This window comes from Moschus berezovskii, chromosome 14, assembly GCF_049115385.1.
Source record: "Moschus berezovskii isolate FMDL1 chromosome 14, NW_MosBer_1.0, whole genome shotgun sequence".
Classification (NCBI taxonomy): Eukaryota; Metazoa; Chordata; class Mammalia; order Artiodactyla; family Moschidae; genus Moschus; species Moschus berezovskii.
Window position 1 is genome coordinate 18,898,768 of NC_142473.1, and position 16,516 is coordinate 18,915,283.

Sequence of the window (16,516 nt, forward strand, 5' to 3'; positions counted from 1 at the left end):
TTTTCTTTCTTCATATTTAAAATTCCTTTTGTGGTTTTTCTTCCCCACCCCCCACTCTGTTAAGAGCGTAGAATTAAATGATGGATGTGCAAATACTTTCTCATCAGAGACAACCCTTCTTTGTTACGGTCACCAGACCAGTTAGGTGAGAAGGAACCTAAGCATATTCATCATTAACTCTCTCTGAGGCGAGTCACAGGAAGCCAAGCCAAGCGGGCGAAGCAACAAAGGAGTTTATTGACTCGTTCACCTGGGAAGCTCCTGGAGAGGCTCAGGCTCAAAGGAAGAGCTGTGAGATCTCAGTCTCCAGGAGCCGGAGACCTGGGCACTCTGTGACTGCCCTGGAGGCCGCCTGCTTCTGTCTCTCTTTGCACAGCAGCCTCCTGCTTTCTGCCCAAGACCTTGGATGTTGACAGCACAGGCCGGGAGAGGAAGGGAGGTGGGAAGGAGGCTACAGAGGGAGATGGGGGAGTGCTGGGCAGATACCCCCCTGCCGCTCATGGGCTTCTGCAGCAGGACAGCCCCTCACTCAGAAAACCTTGTTGGGGACCCTCTTCTGTGCCAGACACGTGCCCACCCCCAGAACGAGGTCTGCTGCACTCCCTTAGGGTCCCCAACTCTTCAATGCACTCACTTAATTTCCCAGAGACAAGACACAGGGAGAAGGCCACTCCACCAGCCAAGTACTCAAGTGGCATCACAGCAGTGAACAAGACAGATGCAAACAAGGTCCTGCTCTTTTTTTTCAGAGATGGACAGGAAAGCAAACAAGAGGCTCAAACCCAAAACAATCCAACCCAAGTGGAAATAAAATATGGGCTATCCATACTGCCAAACAGAACTTGGCACCAGAAAGGAATGAAGAACCCAGTTCATAGTACCACATTGATAAACGTCAAAAACATGACACTCAGCGGAAAACAAATTTAAAAATAAATAAGCAAGCAAATAAAGTGAAAGTGAAGTCGCTCAGTCATGTCCGATTCTTTGCGACCCCATGGACTGTAGTCTGCCAAACTCCTCCACCCAAGGGATTTTCCAGGGAAGAATACTGGAGTCGGTTGCCATTTCCTTCTCCAGGGGATCTTCCCGACCGTGGGATCGAACCCTGGTCTCCTGCACCGCAGGCAGACTCTTTACCATCTAAGCCACCAGGGAAGCCCAAGCAAATAAACAAAGAAGCAAGTAAATCAACTGACCTCCATTTTAGAAACAAACATGACACTCAGTGAAAGAAGCCAGTCCCAATCACCACGTGTTGGCTGAGCCCTTGTATAGGAATGACCCAGAAAGTAGTTTCGTGGTTTCCAGAGGCTGGAGGGTAAGGTGGTCAGGGGGAGCGGGGAGGTGCTACCTCAAGGCTCATGGGTACCGGGTTTCCTTTGAGGGTGCTGGAAATGTTCTAAAATTAGATGCTTCTGATGTTTGCACAACTCTGGAAATGTACTAAAGCCCATTGCATTGTGTAACTTAAACAGGGCATCTCACGTAAAGTGTATCTCAATAAAGCTCTTTTAGGAAAAGCAAACAGAAATGCTATGTAGACAAGGTAATGAAGTGGGGCGTGACTTCACGGTTACTCTAGATGCAGAGTCATAAAGGTCTTTCTGAAGAGGTGGCCTGAAAGCTGTGGTCTGAGCGACAGGAAGAAGTGAGCCCCACGGAGAGCTGAAGGAATCTGAGTGCAGACAGAGGACACCCAGTCAAAGGCCCTCAGGCAGAAACAAGCTTGAGGTGGTCAGTGTGGGTGGGCGAGGCCGGTGGGGCCAGATCTTTCAACTCTTGCACACTGGGAAGAGGGGTGGATTTGACTCCAATGCAGAGGAAACTCACTGGAGGGTTTGGGTAGGGGAGCAGCATAATCTCAGTTATGTTTTTGAAAAAAATATTCTGGCTGCTGTGAGCAGAATGGATTGTAGAGGGCTAGGACTCATTTTTCTTTGATGGAATAAAGCATTTTAAAAAATGGACAAGAATAAGTAGGATTGATCTCTGCCTTAAAGGAGGTACAATGTAGTGGAAGAAATGATGTATATATAGACACCCATCCCTCTTGGAAGGAGCCGAATGTAGAAAGTGCCCACAGAAAGAGGTAGAAAGGGCTGTGGGAATACAGAGGCAGACACAGTGTGATCTGGTTGGGGAAGAAGCGTGTCAGTAAGGAAAACATGTAATCAGAAAGTGTCAGATGAGTAGGGAAAGAAAGGAGGGTGATCTTCCAGCAGCCAAAATAGCATCTTCAAGGCATGGTGGTGAGAACACACAGGGACTGTGAAAAGAAAGTGCACCGTCCAGCTAATCTACAAAGTAGGAGACAAAAGAAGAAGTCATGGGAGATGCTACCAATGAGTCAACATTTATTAAGAGCTTATGATGGTCTAGGCACTATTTTAACATAAAGTGTATACTAAAATATTTAGTTCTCAAAACTGTTGTATGAGGTAGTGAAACTTTGCATTTTGCTCTGTTTCAGTCAAGGCTCCCAAAAGAATGGCACACCAAATTCTGGACAGTTCAAGAGATGTTTATTTGAAAATGACTGTTTGGAACTTTCCTGGCGGCCCAGTGGGTGAAGAATCCGCCTTCCAACGCAGGGCATGCAGGTTCGAGCCCTGCTCAGAGAACCAGGATCCCACATGCTGGGGGCAACTAAGTTTCCACGCGCCACAACTACTGAGCCCGCATGGCACAACCAAGACCCAACACAGCCAAAACATAAAATAAATGTAATTAATACTAATAATAAATAATTTAAAAAGAAAACATCTATTTACAATGTCATGGGCAGTAATTAGAGTAACTACAGAGCAGAAGGCAGGAACCATGGGTAGCCAAAATAGAACACTTGATAAAGTAAGGCCTAAGAAACGAGGAAAGAGAGAGGCTGGCAGAATCTGGAGGACAGAAAGTCGTGTAGAGACCACTTCAGGATAAGTGCTGACCGTTGGCCGAGGGATAAGCCACCCTGAAGGGTTCTTGAAGGAAGAGAACTAAGGGGGCGAACACCCTCCTCCCCGCTTTGCACCTCCTCCCAGAGCCTCCAACTGGGAGAACAAAACCTGAAACCAAACACAGAGGGGCTCTGGTGATGCAGTCCGTGCAGGCTGACCTCCAAGGCTAGAAAGACTATGAGAAGAATGGAAAGATAGGCAGTTAGGTACCTGCCCATCAAAGGTCTGGAATTTCAAGTGAAAAGTATGGTATTAAGTCCGTGTGTACAGAATTAGCATTGAAGATCTTTCATCAATTGGGAAAGAAAATGACCAGAAACAGAAACCAATAAAAAGTCTCCTAACTCTGAATAACGGAGAAGGCAATGGCAAGCCACTCCAGTACTCTTGCCTAGAAAATCCCATGGATGGAGGAGCCTGGTAGGCTGCAGTCCGTGGGATCACTAAGGGTCGGACACGACTGAGCGACTTCACTTTCCCTTTTCACTTTCACACATTGGAGAAGGAAATGGCAACCCACTCCAGTGTTCTTGCCTGGAGAATCCCAGGGACGGGGGAGCCTGGTGGGCTTCCGTCTAAGGGGTCACACAGAGTCGGACACGACTGAAGTGACTCAGCAGCAGCAGCAGCAACTCTGAATAAGACGTAATGACCTACATGTGCTAGGAGAAATGAAAGAAGAGACAAATTCTAAAGCTTTTTTTTCCCCCAAGAGCAATATTAAAGATCAGTTCCATTGGATATTCAGGTAATGGGATAGGATGGGGGAGCTGGGATAAAAAAAGGGAAGTGACAAAGACAATATGAGAGTTTTTCATTTTGGATACTGAGAGAAGAGAGTTCTTACTATTTTCATTTCTGCATGTGAATATTCACAGCAGTTTTATTTGTAACTATGCAAAGGTATCAAACACCCAATTGTTTCTCTCGTGGGGAATAGATAACAAACTTCGGCGGGTCCACACACTGAATTCTACACAGCAATAAAAAGGCATAAACTGACAACACAACTATAGACATGAATCCGAAGCTCAGTATTCTAAACGAAAGCAGCCAGACTCGAGTGCTATATACATTTGAATCCCATTTTAGGAAACTCTGGAAAAGGGAAATGTTTAAGTTGAGAAACTATATCAGCAGTTGCCAGGAGCTTGGACCGGAGGAAGCACTGACAATAAAGTGGCACAAAGGAAATCTTTGTTGTACGAGAACTGTTCAGATCATTGGAAACACGATCTTACCTTCTGCCCCATACTTTTCTTATTCAGTATCAGTATCAGTTCCAGTTCAGTCGCTCAGTCGTGACCAACTCTTTGCAGACTCCCTGTCCACAGCACGCCAGGCCTCCCTGTCCATCACCAACTCCTGGAGTTCACTCAAACTCATGTCCATCGAGTCGGTGACACCATCCAGCCGTCTCATTCTCTGTCATCCCCTTCTCCTCCCACCCCCAATCCCCCCCAGCATCAGAGTCTTTTCCAGTGAGTCAACTCGTCGCATGAGGTAGCCAAAGTATTGCAGTTTCAGCTTCAGCATCAGTCCTTCCAATGAGCACCCAGGATCGATCTCCTTTAGAATGGACTGGTTGGATCTCCTTGCAGTCCAAGGGACTCTCAAGAGTCTTCTCCAACACCACAGTTCAAAAGCATCAATTCTTCGGCGCTCAGCTTTCTTCACAGTCCAACTCTCACATCCATACATGACCACGGGAAAAACCATAGCCTTGACTAGATGGACCTTGGTTGGCAAAGTAATGTCTCTGCTCTTTAATATGCTATCTAGGTTGGTCATAACTTTCCTTCCAAGGAGTAAGCGTCTTTTAATTTCATGGCTGCAATCAGCATCCACAGTGAGAATAAAAAGAAGAACAGTGTCAAACTTCCACAGCTAGCATAGGATTAAGTGACACAAAATAATTGCAAAATAGCATGTATCAAATATATGACCAAGAAGTATGCTGTAAGGAAGCGAGTTCTCAGTATTAGGGTGAAGGGTAATATAATGGAGGTCCAGGTATGAGACCGTTACAGTTAAGGCTCTTTCATTTGAAGCCCACTATTGTGGACTTCAGAGAAGGCAATGGCAAGCCACTCCAGTACTATTGCCTAGAAAATCCCATGGATGGAGGAGCCTGGTAGGCTGCAGTCCGTGGGGTCGCTATGGGTCGGACACGACTGAGCGACTTCACTTTCCCTTTTCACTTTCACACATTGGAGAAGGAAATGGCAACCCACTCCAGTGTTCTTGCCTGGAGAATCCCAGGGACGGGGGAGCCTGGTGGGCTTCAATCTATGGGGTCACACAGAGTCGGACACCACTGAAGTGACTTAGCAGCAGCAGCAGCAGCATTGTGGACTTAAGTGGGAAAGGGAGAATTTATTATAAAAATATAGGATTAAATTTCAAAACTTAAGGGCGGGAAGTATAGCTGAACATCCCCCTAAGCAGGAGTCTCCCACTTCTAGTCCACAGACTGGTACCTTCTGCCCCATCAGTGGTGGCATTAGATTAGAAATAAAGTACACAATAAATGTAACGTGTTAGAATCATCCCAAAACCATCCCCCTCATCCCCAGTCCGTGGAAAAATTGTCTTCTATTAAATCGGTCCTTGGTGCCAAAAAGGTTGGGGACCACTGTCATAAGGGACTGGAATCGAGCATGGGCAATACATCAAAGGCCACGGTCGTCCCAAGTCTGCCCGACTCACACCCCCGCATCACTTTGCTCTACTTGTGCCTCTCTTCACAAACCAGACTTCTCTGCCTCTCCACACGCATGACTGAGATGGCAGCTTCACTGCTGAGTCTGCATCACTTCCTGGTTCAGCCAGAGCAGTTTGGTGCTGCCATCATTCCATATGCTTGGGAGACTACATCCAACCAGCTATGGCCAAGGGTACAGGATCAGGTAGTTCAAGCCCACCCTGCAGTGTAGGAAGGTCTCAGAGGAGGTCCACGTGCCAGAGGGGAAATGCCTGAGAGGTGAGGGAAAATGAGCTCACTGCCGGACATTTCCAGTGGGAAGTGCACGTGGAATGTCTTTGTCAGAATATCTAACATGCTATAATGATCCCAGTCCAAAATAAGAGAGCCAGTTGGCAGGAGGATAGTCAGAGCTAGTGAGATAGAGGCGAGAACTGAAAGCAAATGCTGAAATAGAAAAGGACCAAGGGAAGGGCCCTGGGGAACGCTTTGATTTTCAAAACAAGATAAAGGGTATCAGTGATGGTTACTAGGAAAGAATACAGAAGAGCGTCTGTGGGAGGGTAGAACAAAAGACAGAGAATGGAGATTCATGACGTCAGAAAGGGAAGAAGAGCTGGCTGACCCACGAGGCCACCTCCTCAGGACACTGTGAGCTTCTGGAAGGCAGGGGCTAAACCTGCCACTGTGAGGGGGCATGGTGCCCAATGAGGAGCTAAACACATATCTGTTGATTTGAACAAAGAAAAGGAATAACTAAGGTTAAGCAAGACTGAGGTCTTTAGTGACCTGTAAGAAAGCAATTACGTTAGAATGTAAAGGCAAAGTCAAGATAAAAGGAAGGGGTGGGGCACCCTAATCTTTTAGAAATTTGATAAAAGAAAGAGCCACGTGACTTGAAAAGGAAGCAGAGTTAAAGGAATGATTGATTACTATCATTACTTTTTATTTTCCGGATGGAAGAAACGTCTACATATTTAGAAAAAACAGTCAAGATATGTGCACTTGAATATATATATGTGAACATATATTCAAGACAAGAGCAACTAATGGAACAGTTTTAAAAAAGGTGGGAAGAGGTGAGAGGAACTTTAGAAATCAGACAGAACTCTTCTCAGAGACTAAAGAGAAGAAAGGGAACCTAAAGATACAAGGAAAATTTGAGATAAAGAGGCGCAGCTCTGGGGAAGTTTCCCCACACACCTTCCATTTCTTGCTGAAGGAGGAATGCTCTCATTGACTTGCCTGGGGCAGGGTTGGAGGCTGAGGACCGTGGAGAAGACTGGAACTGCAACTAAGCAACACACAACGAGTAGTCTTCAAGAAACAGGCCAAGGTATCCCCAACAGTAAGAAGCCAGCTAAAGCTAGTGTGACCCCGTGTGTTAGGGCCTCGGTTCACAGAACTGCAGGACAGGCTTCAGTGAAATTCAGAGGTTTGGAAACCAAACAAAAGTCCAGTGGTGAACCCTGGGAGTAGAGAACAACAGATTCCAAAGTATCAGTAAAGTGCCTGTTGAGAAGAGCTTAGCCAGGAGTCAGCCTTCCCTGGAGGCTCTGAAGGTGAAGAAGCCACCAATGCAAGAGACCCAGGTTCGACTCCTGGGTGGGGAAGATCCCCTGGAGAAGGGAATGGCTATCCACTCCACTATTCTGGCCTGGAGAATTCCATAGACAGGACTGAGTGACTAACACTTCACTTCAGCCAGGAGTAGAGTGGCAGATGAGGAAGATGACTGGAGAATCTGGGACACTGGGAGAAGCACAGAGAGAGAAAAAATGGGAAGCTGTTTCAGAGGAGGAGATGTGAAGGTCAATATACCAACATGCCACGGAATGGCTCCAGCTGAAAAAACAGCTGAAAGCACAAAGGAATTAAGAAACATCTCATGAGCTCCTACTTACCACTGTGGAGAGGCCCACACTTCCCAAAGGGCGGTCACCACAGGGGTTATTAATCTCCAGGGCTGTTGGTTCCCACAAAACCCAAGGTTAGGAAAGTAGACATTAAAGTTCACCCTAGCATGTGATGAAAAATGAAAAGGAAATCACTACAAATCATACATACGGCATGATTAAAACTATGGGGATGCACTTTATAGAAGGTAAGAAGAAAGAAATGGGAGAATGGGGAAAGTTACCAAAAGCTCATGCTTTTGATCCTGGGAGGATGCAACTACGGATGATTTAATGGTTTCTTTCTTTTTGCCCCAACTCTTTGATTTCTGTGGGAGAAGTATTGTTGTTCCAAGGAAAGCTGGAAAGGTTTTGGAGTCGGGAGCACAATTATAGTCACTCACAGTTGTAGACCACCCACCAAGCAGGAGGCATTGTGCTTGGTGCTTTACATATATTACTTCTAATCCTTACGACAATCCTTGCAGTTACTATCATCCCCGGTTCAGATGTGAAAAGCAAAACTTGAAAATGATAAGGAACTTTGCCAAGTCCGAAATCCATCTGTGTTCTGTCAACGTTAACTCACAGCCACTTCAATTCTACTCCGACTCTTTCTTATTAGATGTCTGACATTAGGCGAAATATTAAGCCTCTCTGAGGCTCAGTTACTTTACGTGTAATCATTAAACACACATATCCAGGAGAATGAATCTACCACCAGCTCAAAACCTGTGTCAGAGCCACCAAATAAGCTCATGGGAGTGGGCTGCAAGGCAGTGGGCTTCCCAGGGCAGTAGACAATGAGAAGGTCCTTGTTCTATGGACCTAGTTATGCGGCTTGGCTAAAAAACCAAGAGAGCCCAATGTTCGGAAACAATCTCTTCACTAGAAATACAAAAGTTGTTAGTTTAGGGTTTTCTGGGATGATGTTGTACGCCCAAACATAAAAGGGCATCAGTGGAGCCAGAGTTGAGCTATTTTCCCAACTCAGACAGACCCTTCCGTCTGCAGAGAGAGGCAGCAGCAGCCCAGCAGCCCGTGGGAACTTCAGGGCCAGGGTAGAGCTCACTCAGGTGAGCCACACCTGCTCCGGTGTTCAGCCCAGTTCTACATCCAGAGTGAGTGAATCAGGCCTGACTGGGGAGGTGTGTGCAACAGCAGGGTTGGAGAGGAGGTGTCCTCTCACCAGCCTGCACCTCACCCTCACCCGGAATATTGCAAATGCCTACCTCAAGGAGTGCATGCTCGGTCGCTAAGTCGTGTCCGACTCTTTTGCAACTCCGTGGACAGTAGCCTACCAGGCTCCTCTGTCCGTGGGATTTTCCAAGCAAGAATACTGGATGATGTGGATGAAAAAGAATATCTTTAAAGTATTTGGTACAAAAGCCCTGCTGAAAATATGACCTCATTAAATGGCAGTGGGGTTTTTTTTTCCGCTTTTCAAATTTTTAATATGGAGCCTATATTAGCTTTTATGGGTAAGAAAATGAATATTTAAATGTGCCTGCATTTCAGCTGCAGTTATTGGCTCAGATTGGAACTGAGATTAGTTATTACACTGAATGAAAGATACTCACCTTATATTGATACATTATATATTTTTGTTTAGCTACACATGGAGCACATATTAATTGTCATGGGCTTTTTATTCCAAAGTAATTTTTTTCTTGAAACCTCATTATCAAGATTCTCTTTCTGAGGGTAAGGTGCCTTTTGGGCATTTCTTTCCATGAACCATTCTAGACCAACCGTTTAAAATAAAATGCAGGCAACAGAATTAAAAACCCAAACACCAATCACAATAATAGGTAAAAGTGATGACAAGACAATAGCCAAGAGGTGGAAGCAATTCAAATGTCATCAATGGATGAATTATATATAGATAGATATACCACATATAAACAAAATGGGGTACATGTTTATAATGAAATATTATTCACTCTAAAAAAGGAATGAAATTCTGTCACATGCTACAGTGTGGATGAACTTTGAGGACATGATGCTAAGCAAAATAAGGCAGTCACAAAAAGACAAACACCATATGAGATGATTTACAAGAGGTATCTAAAGCAGTCAGATTCACAGAAACACAGAATAGAGTGGTGGTTACCAGGGGCTGGTGGCAGGGGAAGGGAAGAAGGAGTTGTTTAATGAGTATAGAGTTCCAGTTTTGCAGGAGGTATTAATTAGGGTTCTCCAAAGAGAGAGAGATTTATTAGGAAGAATTAGCTTGCACAACTGCGGAATCTGGAAAGTTCCATGATCTGCCATCAGCAAGCTGGAGATGTAGGAATACCCATACTGTAATTCCAGCCCAAGGACAGTAGAAGACCAACATCCCAACTCAGCAAGCCAGCAGGAAGGAGACAAACCCTCTTTTCTCTGCTTTCTGTTCTATCCAGGCCCTCAACAGATGGTGACACCCACCCACACTGGGGAGGTCAATCTACTTACTGAATCCACCAATTCAAAGGAATCTCGTATAGAAATATCCTCACAGACACACCCAGAAGTGGTGTTCAATCTTGGCATGTCATGGCCCAGGGACATTGACACATAAAATTAACCATCACCCAAGATAAAAAGTTCAGGAGACATGTTTCACAACGATGTGAATATCCTTAACACTACTGAAATTAATACTTAAAAACCATTAAGATGGTTAAAAAAATTTAATGGGTAAAATTACCAATAAAATCATGTCAAAAGATCTTCATAAAAAAGAAATTTTCTTGAATATGTATAAAATAAATTTGAACGATTTAAAAAAAAGTGACACCAAAGGAATGAAACCACCAAAGGGCAGAAGATGTTACTTAAGGCAAAAGGAGCGGGGTGGGATGAGAGTTGTCCAAGCAGCCAAGTTCTGCCCACATCACCCAGGAGACAGAGATGGAGAATGCGTGGGCACAGGCTGCCTGCCAGTCCTGCGTGAGAACACAGGACTTTTCAAGATCAGTCTGCAGAGCAAACCGCTTGTCCTCTGCCTACCCTGCCTCCCTGAGTTCTGGTTGCCTGGCTGGTGTCTGCGGGAGGGCCCACCTGCCTCTCCTCAAGCAGACGCATCCATTAGCCCCACTAGAAAGTCAGCCTACAAAAGTCCCCGTGTGCCTCCGCCAGAGGAGTCCTGGTCCTGCCTGGGGCACCACTAATACACACCTGCTGCCTCAGACATCTGAGCTCAGAACAGCTCTTCCTGCACTCTGACAATCCAAATCGTGAGCCCTGACCAAGAAAACGACGGACTCTGCATGTGGAAATTTGTCATAAGAAGATTAAAGTGAGAAAATTCATTAGCCAGGTTGCTTCTGACTGCAAATAACAAAAAAGTCTGACTCAAACTAGTTAAAAGATAAGGAAACATATTATTACACAATAAGAAGTCAAAGTTAAGTCAATAAATAGGATCGGCTCCAGGTGTAGTTAATCAGAAACTCGGTGTCATCAAAGACCTACATTGCTCCAGCTTCTACTCTGCCATCTGGGCGTTAGTCTGCTACTCAGGCTGGTAGCAAGATGTCTCTACAGTTCCAGCTGTCATATTCAGAGAGAATATGACAGCAGCTGTCTCTTCCTGTTTTCTCTTTCCTAGGGTAGGAAACCTTTCCCCATAAGCCCTTAGAATACTTCCTCTCTTATTCTATTGGCCAGAAAATGGGGCCACGTGGCCATCACTAACTTATTCATTACAGGAAGAATGTTTTTACTGCACTCAGCTGAGTTTAATTATTTCGAGAGATCATAGTGTCCACTCTACAGGGTAAATAAGCCCATCAGATAAACACAGCTCTTGTATCAGATGGTTTCCCTGGAACCCTTCAGAGCATAACTATGATGCTCCATCTCAACTCGGTTCCAACACTGTAGATTCTCAGCAGTGGAGTCACTCATCTGGGAGAGATAAGGTGAACAGAACACTGTGGTCAAATATAATTAGGGAAAGTATATTCCATATCTCAGAAATTCATGGTTATCAGTTCATTTATTAAAAATTCTGCAGAGTCCTATAGATTGCTTATTCTATTCTTTCCCAAATTTATCTTTTATGTTCCCCCCCCCCCAAGGTGATTTAGAGTTCTCATTCTGTGGAATTAATGCTCCTCAAACTTTAAGAAATTTGAGTTGAGACATGATCTTTCTTAGAAGCAGGCAACATTTGATTTTGTTTGCTTGTTTTGGCCACACCGGGTCTCTGTTGCTTCCTCTAGTTGTGGTGAGCAGGGGCTCCTCTTGGTCGAGGTACACGGGTTCTCTTTGCAGGGGCTTTTCCCGTTCCTGAGCACAGATTCTAGGCACTCAGACTCAGTCGTTGCGGTGCATGGGCTTAGTTGTTCTGTGGCATGTGGAATCTTCTTGGATCAGGGATCAAACCTGTGTGTCCTCCATTCACTGTGCCCCAGGGAAGTCCCAATATTTGATTCTTTATCCCTGCAGTCTCAGCTTGAACAGCAACTCTTCCTGGAAGCCCAGCACCCACCCTGAGCAGGGAGGCCTAAAGCACGAAGCCCAGTGTCTTGTGATCACCTGCTCTTGAGTTGTCTCTGCCACCATCTGTGAGCTCTCCGAGGTCAGGAATGGTGTCTGGTTCATGGCTGTGTATACAACACCCAGCATGGTGACCAGCCTAGCAAAGACACTGGGTATTTCTCAGAAGAATCCATTCGCCTACCAATGGTTTTACCCAAAGTTAAGGACAGAAACTGGAATGAGGCCAAGATAAACAAACACTGATCTCAGCCTTTCTAATCCACTCTGCGTCTGTGTAATCACTGAGCACCTCTCCAAGACTGCTGAGGAGCTAACTTTTTCCAGAAACTCCAGTCAGCACAAAGGAAGCCTTTGTTCACAGACGCACCTCTGCACCCAGAGTCCTGCACAGGGAGTCTTGGCCCTTCCGAGCCCGTCACCCCTGTCGGAGGACCCAGGAGGGGACTGTGTTCTGCCTCCTGATTGGGCCTTTGGGGCTGCCTCGTGACCCTCACACCACCTCCATAAATGGAGGATAATAGTCTGCTGGGCAGAGGTCATCAAGTCTGTAAAATTGCCTAGAGCATGTTGGAAGAAAGGCCTTTCCTATGTGTAAAGTAAGATTATAACTAGCAAACACAACAGCAGGACTTCAGCTGGCATGGTCCAAAGACATCTGATGTGGGGGCCTCAGTGTGGGGCTGAGTAAAGGGAAATAGAAAGGTGAGTCACTTCTCTAATCTAGTAGTACAGATAATGCTGACCCCCTAGAAGCTAGACGGTGAGCTGTTGAGGCAAGCACTCTTGGTTGCCCATCCAAGATTATCACCCACTTCTCTTCCTCCTTCCAACAGAAATGAGTTTGGGTTCAGGCATCCACATCCTCTTTCAAGCATCCATGTATTTCAGGGGATGCTGATGCCAATCCAAGCTCCAGGTGGTGACTCTGATTTGTCTATGAGCCAACTGTGGTGAAACTACTCCACCTGGCAAAGCTTTATTTAGCAATGGGCATGTGACCCAATTCTGACCAATTAAGTGTCAGGGTGAAATCTGCTAAGGAAGCTTCTGGGAAAGTTTTCTTGTTTCCAAAACAGAGAAAGAAAAAAAATAAAAAGGAAATTTGTTCTTCCTCTGATCATTGCTGGTTCAGGAGTGATGGCTGGGACTGCAGCAGCCATTTTGTCACTACTCTGAGGATAAAGCCAACATCAAGGTGGCAGAGTAGAGAGAAGGGAACATCCTGGGTCTTTGATGATGCTATCCAGCCTGGGGTCATACTATAACTGCAGGTCATGGCAGCCTTCTTACTGTGTGAGCAAACATTTTATCATTGTTTCACTTTGGTTTCATATGGACTGTGGCCAAAAGCTTCCTCACTAAGTTAAATGTACCAGGCTGCAAGGCCAGGCCTCGTGCATTCTATGTCCAATTGGTTTAGCTTTTCTTCCCAGCACTGGATAGCGGACACCACCAACCACTGTGAACTGAGGCACTGACTCTAGAAGTTGGTTGGGAAATGCTATGTCATAGGTAAAACCCTCAGAAGATATACACAGTGCAAAGTACAAAGTACACTCTCCTCTGCCCAAGAGCAGAGTGAGATAAAAATGCTCAACTTTTTTTTTTTTTTTTCTCATCTACCCTTGTTCCTCTTGAGAAAAGACAAAGTTTCTACCCAAGTGTGCAAAACCAAGTCTATCCTTTTCAGCTGAGTTGGGGGAGGGATGTGGTCAGAAAACTGTAAGCCAGTGAGTGGGACCAGAGCAGAGTCAGGTCTGATGTCAACAGTGGGCAAGACTGATGCATATGGATTTAAGTTTAGTTGATATTATTTTGGCTTATTCCCAGGGCAGCTAATAAGTAGTGCAAAATATATAAACTAGGGAAGGTTGACGGTGGATGGACATGGCTCTCCTCTGCCCCTCTTATTTCTTACAGACTCTTGACTGAAACTAGAAGTCTTCAGAGCTAACCAGGAATGCGATGCCTGTCTGATTGGCGCTGTGCAGAATTGTGAGTGCAATATCAGTGTGTCCCCAGTCACGGAAGCTCCCAGAAACTACGTGCACCTTTGATCATTCAATAATTCTGTCTCTCAGGAAGCTGCACCCTCTGTCCTCATATCCGAGATCTTGGCTACAGAATTCCCACATGCTGGCACTGGGCAGTCTTTCCTCTTTTGTGCCTGCCTTGCAAGGGAGTCTTCCATGGGTGTCTACTTGGATTTGCTGTGAGCTTCACTCCAGCACTTTTCAGCCATGTGAACAGGCAGGCATCTCATCTCACTAAGTTCTAGTGTGTTCATTTCCCCTCTAAAAGGCAAATTCCACAATGGTAGGATTTTCCTTTTGCCCTGTTTTATTCACTGATATATCCCAGTAAAGTCACTCAATCATGTCCAACTCTTTGCAACCCCATGGACCATAGCCGTCCTTGGAATTTTCCAGGCTAGAATACTGAAGTGGGTAACCATTCCCTTCTCCAGGGGATATTCCCAACCCAGGGATTGAATCCAGGTCTCCTGCATTGGAGGCAGACTGTTTACTGTCTGAGCCACAAGGGAAGCCCTTCAGGTGCCTAAAACAGTGCCCAGTACATTGTTGTTTTTGTTCAGTCACTAAGTCGTGCCTGACTCTTTGGGACTCCATGAACTGCAACACTCCAGGCTTCATGTCCTTCACTATCTCCCTGAGTTTGCAAACTCATGTCCATTGAGTCCATCCAACTAGCTCATCCTCTGTTGCCCCTTCTCTTCCTGCCTTCAATCTCTCCTATCATCAGGGTCTTTTCCAGTGAGGTGGCTCTTCACATCAGGTGGCCAAAGTATTGAAGTTTCAGCTTTAGCATTAGTCCTTCCAGTGAATATTCAGGGTTTATTTCCTTTAGAATACACTTCTTTGATCTCCTTGCTCCCCAAAGGACTCTCAAGAGTCTTCTCTAGCACTATAGTTTGAAAGCATCAGTTCTTCATCGCTCAACTTTCTTAATGGTCCAACTCTCACATCTGTACATGACTACTGGAAAAATCACAGCTTTGACCATATGAACTTTTGTCCAGCAAAGTGAGGCCTCTGCTTTTGAATATGCTGTCTAGGTTTGTCATAGCTTTTCTTCCAAGAAGCAAGCATCTTTGAATTTTGGGGCTGCGGTCATCTTTCATGGTGATTTTGGAGCTCAAGAAAATGAAATCTGTCACTGTTTTCACTTTTTCCCCATTTATTTACCATGAAGTGATGGGACTGGATGCAGAAAATATAGTAGTCACTAAATAAATAGAGATGAATGAAATAATCTCTAAAGTGGGGATAAAACTAGTATCTATCTCATTCAGTTCAGTTCAGTTGCTCAGTCGTGTCCGACTCTTTGCAACCCCATTAATCACAGCATGCCAGGCCTCCCTGTCCATCACCAACTCCCGGAGTTCACTCAAACTCATGTCCATTGAGTCGGTGATGTCATCCAGCCATCTCATTCTCTGTCGTCCCCTTCTCCTCCCGCCCCCAATCCTTCCCAGCATCAGAGTCTTTTCCAGTGAGTCAACTCGTCGCATGAGGTGGCCAAAGTATTGGAGTTGCAGCTTTAGCATCAGTCCTTCCAATGAACACCCAGGATTGATCTCCTTTAGAATGGACTGGTTGGATCTCCCTGCAGTCCAAGGGACTCTCAAGAGTCTATCTCATAGGAGTATTCAAATATCAAATGCGATAGTGTGCAAAACTTCAGTGCAGTGCCTGGCACATAGTATATGCTAAATAAATGGCAGTTATTATCACTGTTGGGCTTCCCTGGTAACTCAGACAGTAAAGAATCTGCCTGCAATGCAGGAGGGTCAGGAAAACCCCCTGGAGAAGAAAATGGCAACCCAGTCCAGTATTCTTGCCTGGAAAATTCCATGGACAAAGGATCCTGGCAGGCTACAGTCCAAGGGGTCACAAAGTTTTGTTGTTATTATTATTATCACTATTAATAGTAGCAGCAGTAGGATTCTAGCCTTTGTCTTTGCCCTACTGAACAGATGGAGATGACTTGTTCCACCTGAACCAATAACTGATCATTCAAGATCCATTTTTTAAAATTTTTATTGAGTGAGTACTATATGTCTATGGGATTCCCAGGTGGCTCAGTGATAAAGAAACTGCCTGCAGGAGATGCAGTAGTTGTGGGTTCAATCCCTGGTTTGGGAAGATCCCCGGATGAGTGAATGGCAACCCACTCCAGTCTTCTTGCCTGGGAAATCCCATGGACAGAGGAGCCTGGAGGGCTACAGTCCATGGGGTCTCAAAGAGTCAAACACTACTGAGCAATTGAGTGTGCACGCGTGCACACACACACTATGTGTCCACATGAAGGCCCAGACAAGACTAGGGTTCAGAATTCATTTTCAAAGGTCAGGCCTGCTCCTCCTCCTCCAAATCTCCTTATCTCAGTCACTGCTATGCTCTCTACTCCAAAATTCCCTCTCGCCCATCTGATTCCTCTCTCACTCACCTACC